Consider the following 14,121-nt stretch of genomic DNA (forward strand, 5'->3'; position numbering starts at 1 on the left):
CACTAGACACTGGTCTATCCCATTTTATTATACCGATCTCCTGTAATTGAAAGAATAACGGCCATTTTGTGAGCTATTCAGTTCAACCACATGATATAATTACATTCATAGGACAAAAATTGTCAAAGTCATGCCCCCCATATGGTGAAGGAGCTAACATGAAGCCAGGATATTGGAAAGGATCTCCATATTTTACAAGATATTGCTTGTAGTTCTGTGGGGAAAAAATTCCATGTGTGATAAATTTACAGGTACCTTGTGAAGGAAACCCTCTTCATGATTCAGTGTGACCAGTTTCACAGTAAAAGCTCTAGAAAGTTCTGCAGCAAATTAATTTATCTAAATAAATTTCTTAAGGAATATTGTGCTGGACCATAAAATATCTTTTCCGATCAAATTCCTATCAACATTTTAGAGGACAGTGATATTTCATGATTCCACGTAATACAATTTGGGAAACTCTGCCCCAGGCTGGAAGTTTCCTGATGACCCATTACTTGCCTGTCCTTGAACCTCTAAGGGTTAACACAGTGCCTGGGACCACACAGGGTTAATTTTCCAAACCTAAAAAATGAAAGCTTTAGATACACAGTTTGTAATCTAGCTCTCATATGCTGCATGCTGTTTTAAAGGAAATTATATCTCCTCTTCTCATTCAGTGAACTGGCATTTCATAAAATCAGGTTTCAATAAATTCAGATATTTTTCTTAGAATGCATTTCGCAGCTAAGGGATAACATTCTGAACACTGCGACATTCTCCTTCCTTAAAAGATGTGTCTGTCTTCTCGTGCTAAACTTCTGTTTTGATCTTTGTGTGTGGGTAGTAATTGCCTGTGACTGATGGAATGGGTATACAATACAGGTGTCTTTTTTTTTTTTTTTTTTCCCTTAACCTATTTTTAAGCACCCAATGTGGAGGCTTGCAGCCTGTGGTGCCTCCATGAATATTATCTGAGAATATCAATAAATCTAAATCCATCACCAACAGTGATTACTTTCTTTATTCTGGCAGTGATAGTTACATTATTTAGATACAGTTGTAGAGCAAGCAACAAATGGAGACACCTTCCTATAGACTCTAGTTTCTAGGTTACATTAATAGCAGTGGTACAAAATCACAACCACAAAGTGATTTTCTGTCTATATTCTATTTGGCAGATATCTGTGAACAGGGCTGCAACTTATTTTTCCTTGTTTGGCCTCAGGATTTGCGGTTGTCAGTCACGTCAGAGGCTAATTCTTCCTCCTGTACTGCGAATCCTCCCTCTCTGACACCTTCCAGCTATTTGCTCTACCTCTTTTCTCCCTCTCCTCTGTCTTCCAACTCTCCCTCTCTATTGGTTTCCTCCTCTCAGCATAGGAACATACTCAAGAATCTTCTACCTTGAAAAAAAAAATCCACCCTCCTCCTTCCACTACCTTCTCCTGTTCTCTCTCTCCCCTTCCTGGCAGGGAGGAGCTACTTGAATGAATGTCCTTTATTCCCTTCTTCACTTCCTCACCTCTCATTTGCCACTGCACCCAGGACAACAGTTAGGCATCTCTCGGGAGAAGTCTCCTCTGTTAAGAAGTCTTCCTTTACTTTTCCCACCTCTCACTTTAGGTTTGGAAATGTTCCCCCCAACTCTGGGCTCTAATCGTACCTTAAACCCTCCCCTCTATTGTAGAACTTCCCATCTAATACTATAATGTTTTTTGTGTCTGCTTGTCTTTGTAAAAGGTAGAACCTATGTCTTAATTATCTTTGTATTCCCAACATCCAGCATAGTGCCTGGGGGCAATTGTAGGGACTTAATCATACCTATTATGAGCATGCAACTTTTTGGATCAGATTTCTAAAGCTAGCATGGAGGAAGAGAAATGGGAAAGCTCCCCATGTGCAAGTGTGCTTTGTGTTTTGTGCTGAAAGCCTCTGATAAATGCAGCCGTGTGATCCAATTAACTTTCTAGTACTCAGGAGAGAGAATTACGGGTTCTGCCAACTTGCCACCGACTAATCTTAATTGTCTTTTGACCTATGCTAGTTGCATTGAGGGTAGGGGGATTATTGGTAATGTTGCAGTTTAAAGTATTAACATTATGTAATGTATAGATTATATAAAGGAGATTTGACCCCCTTTGGAAAAAGATAACGGAAGTTAACAAAGTATAGGTAGTATAACTTCACTAATTAAACCAGTACCTCAGAATATTTTAATATAGAATTTTCTTCTAAGTCTCTAGGTGAACCTGAATGATATGTTCAATGTTTCTTACTACAGAATCCTTCTTTATAATGTATAAACAGCATTTTTTAAATCGTTCTACAGCTTGAGCAATATTAATGAGTTAATGTACACATGCTGAGTAATTCCCAAGTAAAAGTTTAACATGTGTGTATACCAAGGTCCTCCAATGATAACCACCTTCCTACCAAATAACACAATCACACATCAACTGTAGGTCACTAGTTCTTACCCTTGCTCCTAAGTTCTGACTACTTTGAGATGCTATTTCCAAAGAGTTCTCTTCTTTGGTCCTTGAGTCACCTTAAGAAACACAACTCACTCAGGAAAGCCACTCTTCCAGAAGCCTCATTACCCCAGACCCATGATCACTCCTCCTCCCAACAACTCACAGAGTATCCGTTCTACAAAAGAGGTCATGGGGGTGGGGGTGGGGAGGACTCACTCCAAGATCAATATGTGAGTTGGTGAAAGCCCTACTTTCCTCAAAGAATGATGGAACGTTGTTTCCTCATCAAGGAATCCACAGGCAGCAGTGTTCATGTTGTCCTCAACTGGAACCAAGAACACATTGACCCAGAGACACCGTAAGATAATGGACAGCCCAGTTTTCCAGGTTTCTGCTATAGCTCTGCTACAATGTCTATTCAACTGACCTCTTTGAGCTAGCAAGAAAATCTAATCCAAATGCCTTTAAGACTTACCATATCAGACAGAACTTCATAAGCAATATTCAGTCCAATTTTCTGGCCCATAGGTCTAGGATTCTTTTTGTCATAAATTATGAAGAGGAACCTTCGGAAGATTTACATCAGCAGGGGATCTCACCTGCCCACCTCACCTTCCCCTGCCAAACTAGTACCCTGAGCTACTACGACATGAGAACTGGGCTAATGATGGGAAATGTTCAATAGGGAAATGCTCAACAGAGATGACTGACCTTTTCAACATGAAAGGTTTTTCTTCAGATTGAAATAATGAATCACAATCTTGAAACTGTAAATCCCCAGCCCCCAGATTTCCCCTAAGTCATTAGAATGAAAGTCAGGTCTCCAAAGTTTAAGGGTATGACAGTCTTCAGAGAAGTGGAGGGTCAAAGCATCACTTGAGTAATTTACGTAAACCACATCCTTTATCTCAAAGTGAGGCTTTTGCTGATAACCATGCTAGTTGGACCTAAATTCTCTGGATAATTCCACCAATTCTCCTCCCTGTTATGTGTAGATCAAAGTGTAATGACTTGGCCTGGGACAATTGAGAAATTAATAACTGAAGCAAGGGTTTAAGAAATCCATAGTAATGACACAAATGAGACCTATCAAATTAGAAAACCAAAATGAAAACACACTAAACATCTCAAGATTTAATTAGAAAAGGTTCCAAGTTCAGACCTCACTGAGGCCATTTCACACCAGCACTCTATATTGGAATCTGAGGAAGAGAGTTGTTATGGTGAACGTGACCTTGGTGAGGAGGTAAGATCTTCTCACTGCCGCCTTTACTCTGTCTGCCTTTTAGGGTTCCCCCCTTAACATCTTAAAAAAGACAGGACTACAAAAAGAAACAGGCAAGCATCTCCTCAATTTAACCTTCACGAGAGACAGAGTTCAGTCTTTTGTTTTTTTTCCAGTAATAACGGTATTGCACTTGATTTGAGACTGCTCACCATAAACCATTTGAAAATAGTTTTCAAATTAATATACAAACTATGAACCATAAATTGGCTGCTGACCCCTATGAACCATTTCCACTGACTTTTAAGTGCAATACTGTACATCCAGTAAGACTCACTTTTCTCTTTTGCAAAAAAAGGGGCCTGCAGGTTATAAATGTTTAGAATGAATCATCTTTCTTTTCTATAACCTCTTTCATACAAATTGTATATCCTGCAAACACTTTATAGGCTTCTATAATATGGGAGAGTGTAAAGAATAAATTACAAGGAACAAGGGAGAAGACAAGCTTCTATTCCTCTGTGAAGTTTATGTGGTACCTGTCTCTGAAGCTCTAAATGCTTTGCATTATTATTTCACATCTTCAGATTTAGCCCACTTTATTATGCATTTAGTTCTCAAGTTATTACTGTGTGATGACCGACACTGCCATCAATCACATTTTTATCAGTGAGGAGGCTGAGACAAACTGAGGTTTCTACAAGGTCACACAGTAAGTACAATGGCTAAAGGTCACGCAGTAAATAAGTACTCAAATTCCATAGGGTCCACTCAACATGCTTCAGAATATAAGCACCAGGTGATTTTGCAAGGAGTGGGTGTCATGGTTGGGTTATTATAATACACAATGTATCCACATCCCCTCCCCGCAAACTAGCTTTATGATTTGTAAAGTTAGTACACAGTGGATATACACACACACAGACAATTTCAGTTATGGGAAAATTTTGGATCCAATTCTACGAAGAATTGCCTGTGTATCTGCATTAAAGTTGGCTTGGGTCCTGAACCAAGCCTGTTGCAGCCTTGCAGCCATCTGTAATTTAGAATCTCCTTTCCTGACTATCTTTGGAAGTTTCTTCCCTCCTTTTGCCTAGCCAACCCAAGCCTTTTCCCTCCCACTCCTGGTCGTTATTTCTCATTCTTCCATTTTATAATATGCTTCAAAAATTTAGTTTGTTAATAGACCCTCATTCTTATATCCTTAAGATAAAGCACTAATTTACCAAAAAATGTTGCTAATGATTTCTTTCTTCCTCCTCTTTTGGAGAAACTGCCTCACAGGACTGATCTAGGTTGTGTTTCTTTGGTACGTGTCAAGTTTAAATGCAGCCAGAGTGGGGAGTCCATGCATCCTAGTTCTGGGTCCCTGTGTTCTTCTCTCCCCATCACAGACAAGCTGACAATGTTGGATGGGAGGGGGCTGCTTGAGCAGGGGTGGGGTGGGGTGAGGACCAGCCAGCGGCTGCCTGAGAAAGGCCAGAGCGCAAGAGGTGTCCATGAACCTGGAACAGAAAATTCACTGTGTTCAGAAAACAGAGCTCTTCCCTAAGGCAGGTAGAGCTATTAACAACCTCAAGAGCTGCCATCTCATGAGCAGTGTCAGACCCTCTTCTGGGGTATAAAACCAAGAGCAGTATTAACCGTCCCATTTAAAGATGAAGACTCTAGCTTCTTTTAGCAAACTTTACACCTTTACCTGGAGAAGCTGGCGTTTTCCACATGCCACGGTTCCTTCCAGGGTTATGTATACAAGTGGACTCTTAGCATTTACACACAAACATACACACACTCATATACACACCCATAGTTTCCTAGTAGGTGGCAAAATTTGGGTGGGATGAGTGTGGCCAATCCATGAGTACATAAAATACTACACAGAACTCTCTATCTTTATATTACTGAGTAGACACAGATTACTGTTTGTTTCCTTAGTGAGATCTTTCAGCTACAAAGAAAAATGCTTCATGGAGGCCACAGCTCCGTGAAGTGGAGCTATTACACTATTACAGTGTAATAGTGCGCTGTAATTCAACTGTGGTTGTAACTGCCAGTGATCACAACGGTAGGGGAGGGGATCTTCTTCCCACCACAGCTCCAGGAGCCTAGCTTTAAGTCAAAGGAAAAGAGAAAGAATGGAGCAGCTCCAGACTGCACAGATACCGTTACTCTGGCTTGGAGACCAATGGAATGAAGCTGTAATTCCATACCCCAGAACTGGGCCTCCTCCCTCTCTGGGCAACTCCCAGTCTGGTTAGTGAACTGGAAATACCGTCCTCAGACTAGCAAGGATGCTAATCTCCTCCAGTGTCAGTCTGCTGCTGACCAGAAGACGGCCACTGTGCTCCCGAGAGCCAGGAAAGCCAAGGGTGCTGCTGACGGGGCTGAAGACCTCTCAGGCTAACAAGGAGAAGGTTTCCGAATTTGAAACAAAATGAACAACTTTCTCCCTTTCCGACTCCCCTCCAACAGCTCAACCAGCCTCAAATTAATAAAGCTGTGGCTTTTTGACATTATAGTCTATTACTGAAAGACAAGCTTGAGTGACAGGTAAACAGCAGCAAAAGAATGGGTTTCCACAAATACTTACTTATTTATGAAGAGTATGTGGCATATAGAATAAATAAACCTGCAGTCATTGTTTCTTTTTGAAATTTGTAACCTGTCATCATAGGTTAAATAACTGTCAAGAGAGCTCATTCTTGTGAAGTTTTAAATAGGAGCTGAAATTGGTGTTTCCCTGTGGTATATGGATGTTTCTACACATTGCCATTTCTTTCTTTTCTACAAAAAGTTACATTTAAATGTACAAAAAATAAATCAAAATATGTATTCCATGAGGGGAAAGGAACTGGGAGGTGGAATGGAGTTGCGGATGAGTGGAGGAAGGTCAATTTATGTTATATGACTACTCTTTATCTGCAGCTATGTTTATATCCTTTCAGCGCTCTACAGGTTTATCTAGTTTACTTGCTACTGTTTCTTACTACTGATCTTAATTGCTCCTCAACAATAACATGTTTTATTTAACTGATCTTTGAAAATTCCATGAAACCATATTTAGGGGCATTGCTTACAGCATCTTTTCTCTCTTCCCCTCAACTTCTGTCCTCTAAATGGGTTTCTCTTCCAGCCTCATTTGCTTTTTATTTTTTGCTTGTCTTCCCACCGTCTTTGTCCTCCTCGCTCTTTCTCTCTATTTTTATAACCGTCCTGTTGACTCGATCCTTCTTTCTTGCTGCAGCTGCAGCTTTTTCCAGTTTTCTCTATGCTGCTGCTTGCTGTTGTCACTAAACACTTTTCTTTTCTTCCTGTCTACATTTTTTTTTTTTTGCTTTCCTCATTTATCCTCCCCATTCCTGTATCTCCATTAACTTGGAAGATTTTAGAAAAGCAAAAAGAACATGAAACTTGAAAGTTTCAAAGTCACAGGAAAACAGAACACTCAAGCTTGCCTCAGCAGAGATTGTGTCTCCATTTCTGCAGTAGAATTATATGGAATTAGTTCAAAAATTCAGAGGATATAAGGGAAGCTGTGCTGGCTCGTGTATCATTTAGATGAGAGAATTTAATGTTGAATGACTTGTTCCCATGAGTAGTCATCTTAGATATGCCTCTGATAAAAGGAATTAGGCAGTTTCCACCCTCTATGAGATGAAGTGTAGTGGCAAGTGTCTCACACCAGCAGATAAGCAAGATCCAAAGGAAGGGGACAGTCATTCCGGCTTTATCATTCCAATTCTATCTAGTTTATTTAGACAATCCCGAAAATTAGAGGATCCCAGAACTCTCATTTGACTTGTAACAAAAACCATCTAAACAGCAATTAAAAGGAATAAGTTTAGTTATACTTCACAGACACACACACACACACACACATGATCATATCTCAAGAATGACACACTCCTTGATGAAAGCTGAAAGCTAATCAGATAACCAAATGAGTGTGTATCTAGTGTGTCTATTCCATAGACCATATGCTTGAACCATTTTCAGATTTCTTTTCCAACCCCCTTGAGATGTCTGATGCCATGCAGATTTCTATACTGTCTTGTATGAAACCTGTTTTTTGCTGGTCTGCACATAATCAAGTAAGGGATTCACATTTTTTCCCCTCTTCTCTCTCTTATATAAGCAATGTTTATAAAAGGACATTTTTACATTCCACCCACATCCCCTTTACTACATAGGTACCTGTCTTGGTACTGTATGTGTATGCGTGTGTGTGTAGAGTTATACATCTTGCCAAGCAAAAAGTGCTAGTGAAATACTGGCACCCTTAGAAGGAAGAAAGAGAACCTATTTAATTCTTCCAATTCCAATATACTGCGCTACCAATGAGCTGAGATAGCACATAGTGCTGAACATGACAAACAACCGGTGGAATGGCAGAATTCCACAATAATGACAACAATTGCTGCCCTGTCACTCCCACGGTTCCAGAGGGAGGATGTGGCGACTTTGAAACCAGAAAAGGCAGGCATTTATGATGTCCCCAGGGCACAAGGATGAGGAGGGCAGCCTCGTTGAACGCAGTTTCTTCTTATTGTCATTTAGGGAACATAAGGTTTTTGAAATATACAGATCATTACTTGAATAAAATATTCAATAACATACAAAACTCTAGTTTCCCCTTAATCTCTGCCCCAAGCCTCACAATCTGATCAGCTCCACCACTCCCAGCCTACTCCCACCTTCCATGAAGCCAAGAACCAACATGGAAAATAATTTTGCTATCATATCTCCTCACAATCGGATGGCCATCCTGTTACGCTGATTTTGAGAAATTCAAGTTGTTACCTTTGAGAAACAATTAACGTCTATTTCCAGTCCATTATCCCTTTTCAGGACAATGGGCAGTATTTCACGGGCTTTTAAACAGGACATGGATATCCCATCAAATATTATCTGAGCTACAGCTATGGCCACCAGGCAAACTGCCAAAAATGTGACCAAGTTCAAAACATTCAAAGCTAAACTATATTCCTCTCAAGAACAGTCTAGTCCTGGTGAGGCACATCCAGGCTTCCTATCTGAGAAATTCATGGTTCACGCCCAAGATGAAAATTATGATTTCTTCACGATGTGTGGGAACCAGAAAGGCAGGGAGCATCTGAAGTAAAATGAAAACAATTTAGCTCTGTTGACTGTCACCCTCTGTTGTTGATTTCCACACATCTGTGCATTTTTCTCTTATCCAAGACTTCATTTAAATGTGCTAGTTTTGACAAAGATGAAGAAAATCCATAATCAAAGTTCTCTTGCTCACTGCATTCATATTTTCATAGACTAGGTATCTATCTGAAGGGAGTTACCTCTTCAGCAAGTCCACACTCAGACAGATAATGTGTGTGTGTGTGTGTGTGTGTTTCATAATCTGAAACAGCAAATGTTTCAAGTGGGAAACTCTCTACTTTTCAAAGAATATCACTTCTATATCACCATGGTTAATCAGAACCCTGCACACAAACTCCACTGGGGAGAAAAACAAAGGTCCTTATGCCAGAGTGGAGCCAATACAGCACAGGACTCAGACCTCCCAGGGAAGACTGAAAATGGGGGTGTCCTTCTCCATTTGCTGTTTGCTAATGAGGCCAAGGTGTGTTCCCCTTCTAAGTCCTGACAACTTGAAAAGGATGTGCAATTCATCTCAGCTCCCTTCCCAGATGACAAGCGAGTTGTAAATTGTACCCATTCCCACTCTCCCTTGTTTATCTGCCCTGACAGTCCACTGCAGCTCGTGTGTAGCTGGGAGCCCAGAGGGCATACGTGACTTTTCTCAAGCTGTTCCCAGCTGTCAACAGTGCCTCTGTCCCTCTTTTATTTTTCTATCTGTTGCTTCTTTCAGAGCTCTCTCTTCCTCTTTCCTTGATTTCCAGTCTCTCACTGTACATCTCTCTCCCTCAAGTCACCTGCATCTTTCAATTTTATTGCCTTACAAACTGCAGCTTTGTTTTTTCCCCTGCCTTTCTTTTCTTTAAAAACTTTTCATCACCTTAATTTTATAATTTATGTGTATTTTTTCTCTTTGATTTTTGGCAGGAGGAGCTCAGTACTTGACACATTATACTAGTGCTTTCAGAAATATTTAGTGATGAAAAAAAAAAAGAGAGAAAAAAAAATATCGATTACTTTCCTCTTCATTTTCACACGCTGCTCATCCTCAAAGATCTCAGGTCTATTTCACTCTCCCCCTCTTCATTCCTACGCTTCCTCTCTTAAGCATTATTTCCCTTCACTTATCTGCTACTTCAGATCTTTAAATACCCCACAGTAGTCAGGATGTGACAGAGTACTGGCCTGTGATGCTTACTACCAGAAATATTCTGCAAGTTCAGGCTTTTGAAAGAAACAACAATATATTATGTTTTATATGTCCATTTGGGAAACTTAAGACCTATGGGCTTGGCAGAAACATCATCAACTTTAGAGTAGCGCTCAATCATCCCCACAGAGAACATTCTTACAACCTATCACTGCTTCTAGATAATGGGTACCGACTCTGATGGAAAATAAATGGGAAAAGAAAGCTTTAGAAAATGCTCCCAAGTCTTTTGTGGAGGACTGGATTAATAAAAATGGTCAGATTATTGGGGTAGGATGGGCTATTTTTGTGATACAATATGCCATTAAACCATCACCCGTTGCAATGCTCCATCTGTAAGTATATGGGTAGATTGGAAAGAAGAAAATCTTTTTCTGATATTCAGGGCTTAAAGGCTCAATTTTTCTTTTTTGATTTTTTTTTTTCTCCTCATGTTGGCAGAAAAAACTTTTTCAGATCTCATCTTTTGCTTTAAAAATACGATCTTCAACCCAGAAAGGTTCACTCTAAACCAAAGATGACACTTCTGTGTTATGAAAAACAGGAACAAAGATTAGATTCAACTAACTATTTGGCAGCCAATACAGGGAGTTACTTTGCTCCCCCTCCTTTTCCCCTTACCCTCCCAACACATTTCCCATGAATGCTCTTCCATATCTGGAGAAGAGCTCGAGGTGAGGAAGGCTGTACACAGTGAATTGGGAATGCTTTATTAGTGGAACCGCAGACCTGTGACCATAAACTCAAAAAGTTTACTCAGTCATCTTTTCCCCATCATTTATTATTATCTTTTTTTCCTTTGAGAGTAATTTTGTGTTTGTTCATTGCTTGGATTTTATGAAACTCTAAAGAACTTGTTTTTATCATGTCAAATAATCAGGAGTATTCTTGTCTAAACAGTTTCAGGTCTTTCTCCATTCATTAATGCTGATTTTCAAGCAGATTATGGTCCAGAAATCTCAAAGACCTAGTTATTCTTGAAGTTGTGGCCACTGTTGTTGATTAAAGTCATTATGCTGGTAATTAAATATTTAGCAGATTGTTATGAATCAGGCACACTAGACAAAGGCATTCCTAAATGGTAAAAAAGCCTAAGAGAGTTCCCCTTTGTTCCCAGGATAAGGAAGTAAAATGACAAGTTCATCTGAGCCAGAGCTCTGATGACCAGCAGCTCTTGCTGACACTTGATATGATGACGGCATTTTCTTGTTCTTATTCTCCCACTTCTTTTTGTCTCTCTATTTTTTCTCTCTGTATTAAAAATGATACTCATTTTGCTGCTAGGTGATGAAGGAGAAACGCCTGTTTCACAGATCAAAAGCAACGCATTGCTTTAGAGCAAAACTGTCTTAGTGTTTTGTATCATCAATCTCTCTGGCTTTATCCATCACCACCACCACTTCGTCTCTTGTGGTTTTGAGGTTGATGGCAACAAGACAGACACCATTACCTGAATACAAAGAAACACAGGGAAGAAGCCCTGATTCTAGAACTTTGGTGTGCCGATACTCAAACTACCGACCTAGAGACTCACGGTCTTCCAAGAGCATGCACAAGTGCATTTGCTTACTCATTTATTCACAAGTACTTACTGAGTTTCCATTACCCCTGGATTCTTGGAATAGTTTCTGCTTCTGCTGGAGCCCTTCTTCAATCTATTTTCAGCTCAATATTCAGAATGATCCTGTTAAAACCCATCAGTCACTCCCCTTCTCCAAACCTTCTTAGCCCACTGAGACTAAAAGCGTGGCTTCCTTACAATGGCCCCATACATGGTCCTCAGTCATCTCTCTGACCCATTTCCTTTCAGTCTCTCCTCACTTGCTCTACTCCACCCCAAAGACTTCCTCCCTATTCCTCAAAATAGCAGGTGAGCGCCCACCTCTGTGCCTTTGCACTTGCCCTTCTCTCTACTGCCCTTCTCTCTACCTGTCCACAGTGAGACCTTTCCCGGCCCTCCTATCCAAAATTGCAGTCCCTCCTCCAGTCCTCCCTTATCCTTTTTCCATGATTTATTATTCTCCTTAACACTTGTCCACGTCTACCACACCATATATTTTAGCTATTTGTTTTTTATGTTCCCAACTAAACTGTAAGTGGCATGAAGGCAGAGATTTGTTTGTTTGTCTCATTGCTATAGCTACAGTGCCTAGGGAAGTGCTAAGCATAAAACAAACCCTTAATTAGTGTAAGCTGAATAAATAAACTGGGGCAGGGAATTCAATGGTCGATAAGACAGGTGTGGTCAATAAGACAGGCTGCTCACAGGGATATTATAATCCATTGGGACAGATCAACCACCTTTAAAGAGACAAGTAAGCGATAAATTCAAACTCTGATAAGCACTATAAACAGCAAACAAGATATTGAGATAGAGCACAAAAGGAGAGAAGATGTCATTTAGAATCAATGATCATGAAAGGCCTTCCTGTGAGTGAGACCTGAAGGATGAGATAAAGCTGAAACACATTAGAGTAGGTGTTGGAGGCGGGGGAGGGCAGCAGCAAGAGAACAGCAAGTGAAAAGACTGGTGTCTTGAGGCAGGAGAAATCTTGGTGTGTTGCAAGAAAGGAGAAAACTTGTGGGGCTGGATCTAAGTTGTCTGAAGAGCAATAACATCATTGCTCACTTTTATGAGGCTTTACTGAGACGCCAGACACTTTTAATCTGCTCATTAAATGTCCTAACAGCCCTACGCAGTAGAAAATACCCTATCATCCATTTCATAGGAGGACATGGGGTGCACAGTTAGTAAGGGGTAGAAATGGGACTGCAGAAATTAGGCTCTGAATACTGCACTCTTGCTGTCTTCCTATGCAGCAGAATTTTACACATTAATGGGTGCGCTGAGGATCCAAAGAAGCATGTGTTTAAGCGCTATGTATTTGCACATGGAGTATTTAAAAATCAGGCAATATAATAATTAAACTAATAAGGAGTATTATAAGAATAATAAATTAGGAGTTTGGGATTAACATATGCACACTACTATATATAAAATAGATAACCAACAAGGACCTACTGTATAGCACAGGGAACCCTACTCAATATTTTGTAATAACCTATAAGGGAAAAAAAAACCCTGAAAAGAATAGATATATATGTATATATAGCTGAATCACTTTGCTGTACACATGAAACTAACACAACATTGTAAATTAACTATACGTCAATAAAAAAAGAGTAACGTAAAATCAGTTTAACAAAAATAATAAGCCATGCTTATTATTTTTACCTGTGAACAAATGAATATACTATACTATCTTGACCTTACTGAGAAGAAGATGGGTGGTATAACTTCCATAAGGTTACAGAGACAAAGAAGCACAGTGTCAGAATGAAAACCTATCTTCCCTCAGACCGCACAGGGTACCTGGCCCTGATCAATCCGTCGTGCCAGTTACACGGCCCCGCACACTGGCAGGCCGGCACCGCACGCTCCAGACGCAGGGGGCCACGTGCACACAGGCACACACACACCTCCTCAGACACCTCCTTGAAATAACCAGGGATACACGCCAAAAGAGTGCTTTGTGTCTCTGAGAATCGTCAAAGACGCTTTGAAAGACTTGAAGAGAAATGATCTTAACAAAAGAACAAAAAATAGAAACTTGAAAGTGAACAGAAGTTCTGAAGCGTGTGGGGATAGAGAAAGCTTTCTCGAAGAGGAACAGGGAAGAGAGAGCTAACTCAAAGCGACCAGAATAGCTTAGTGAGCCAAGCATCCTGTGACTTGGTGATTCTACACCCTGAGGAGACTGCCGGTTCCGGCAGAGGAAGAATGCAGTTTACTGTGCTCAGGGATGCATCTTAGTGCGCTCAGAGATGGGCCGGTTTCTGGACTTCCTACTGTGCACAAAGGACTAGACCCAGCCGGCTGGGGATTTCCACATCATATATTCTGCTGTTCTTAGAAAACCCAGGGACTTATCTGCTGGGCCTCCTGACTGACCAGAGAGGTTCCTTTGTGAGAGATACAATAGCCGTGAACTCCACCGAGCCGTGTGCTCTGCCGGGTTCTTTGAGGGCAGCCATCCCCGCTACCTTCCTGACTTCCTGGCCAATATCACTCCCTCCTGTTGGCTCTCCATTGCCCCTGTGAGTTCAAGCACAAG

General features: G+C 40.6%; 1 long non-coding RNA gene across 1 annotated transcript in view; it reads left to right on the plus strand.

Annotated features, from left to right (window-relative positions):
* Nucleotides 1-7,604, plus strand: part of LOC309630078 — a 90,345-nt gene extending 82,741 nt beyond the window's left edge. The window contains exon 2 of the long non-coding RNA XR_014245413.1: nucleotides 865-7,604. This is a non-coding gene — a long non-coding RNA (uncharacterized lncRNA). The remainder of the gene's footprint in view (nucleotides 1-864) is intronic.
* The last annotated feature ends 6,517 nt before the right edge of the window (nucleotides 7,605-14,121 follow it).

The sequence above is a fragment of the Balaenoptera borealis genome, assembly GCF_965194805.1.
Source record: "Balaenoptera borealis genome assembly, chromosome: 5".
Lineage (NCBI taxonomy): Eukaryota > Metazoa > Chordata > Mammalia > Artiodactyla > Balaenopteridae > Balaenoptera > Balaenoptera borealis.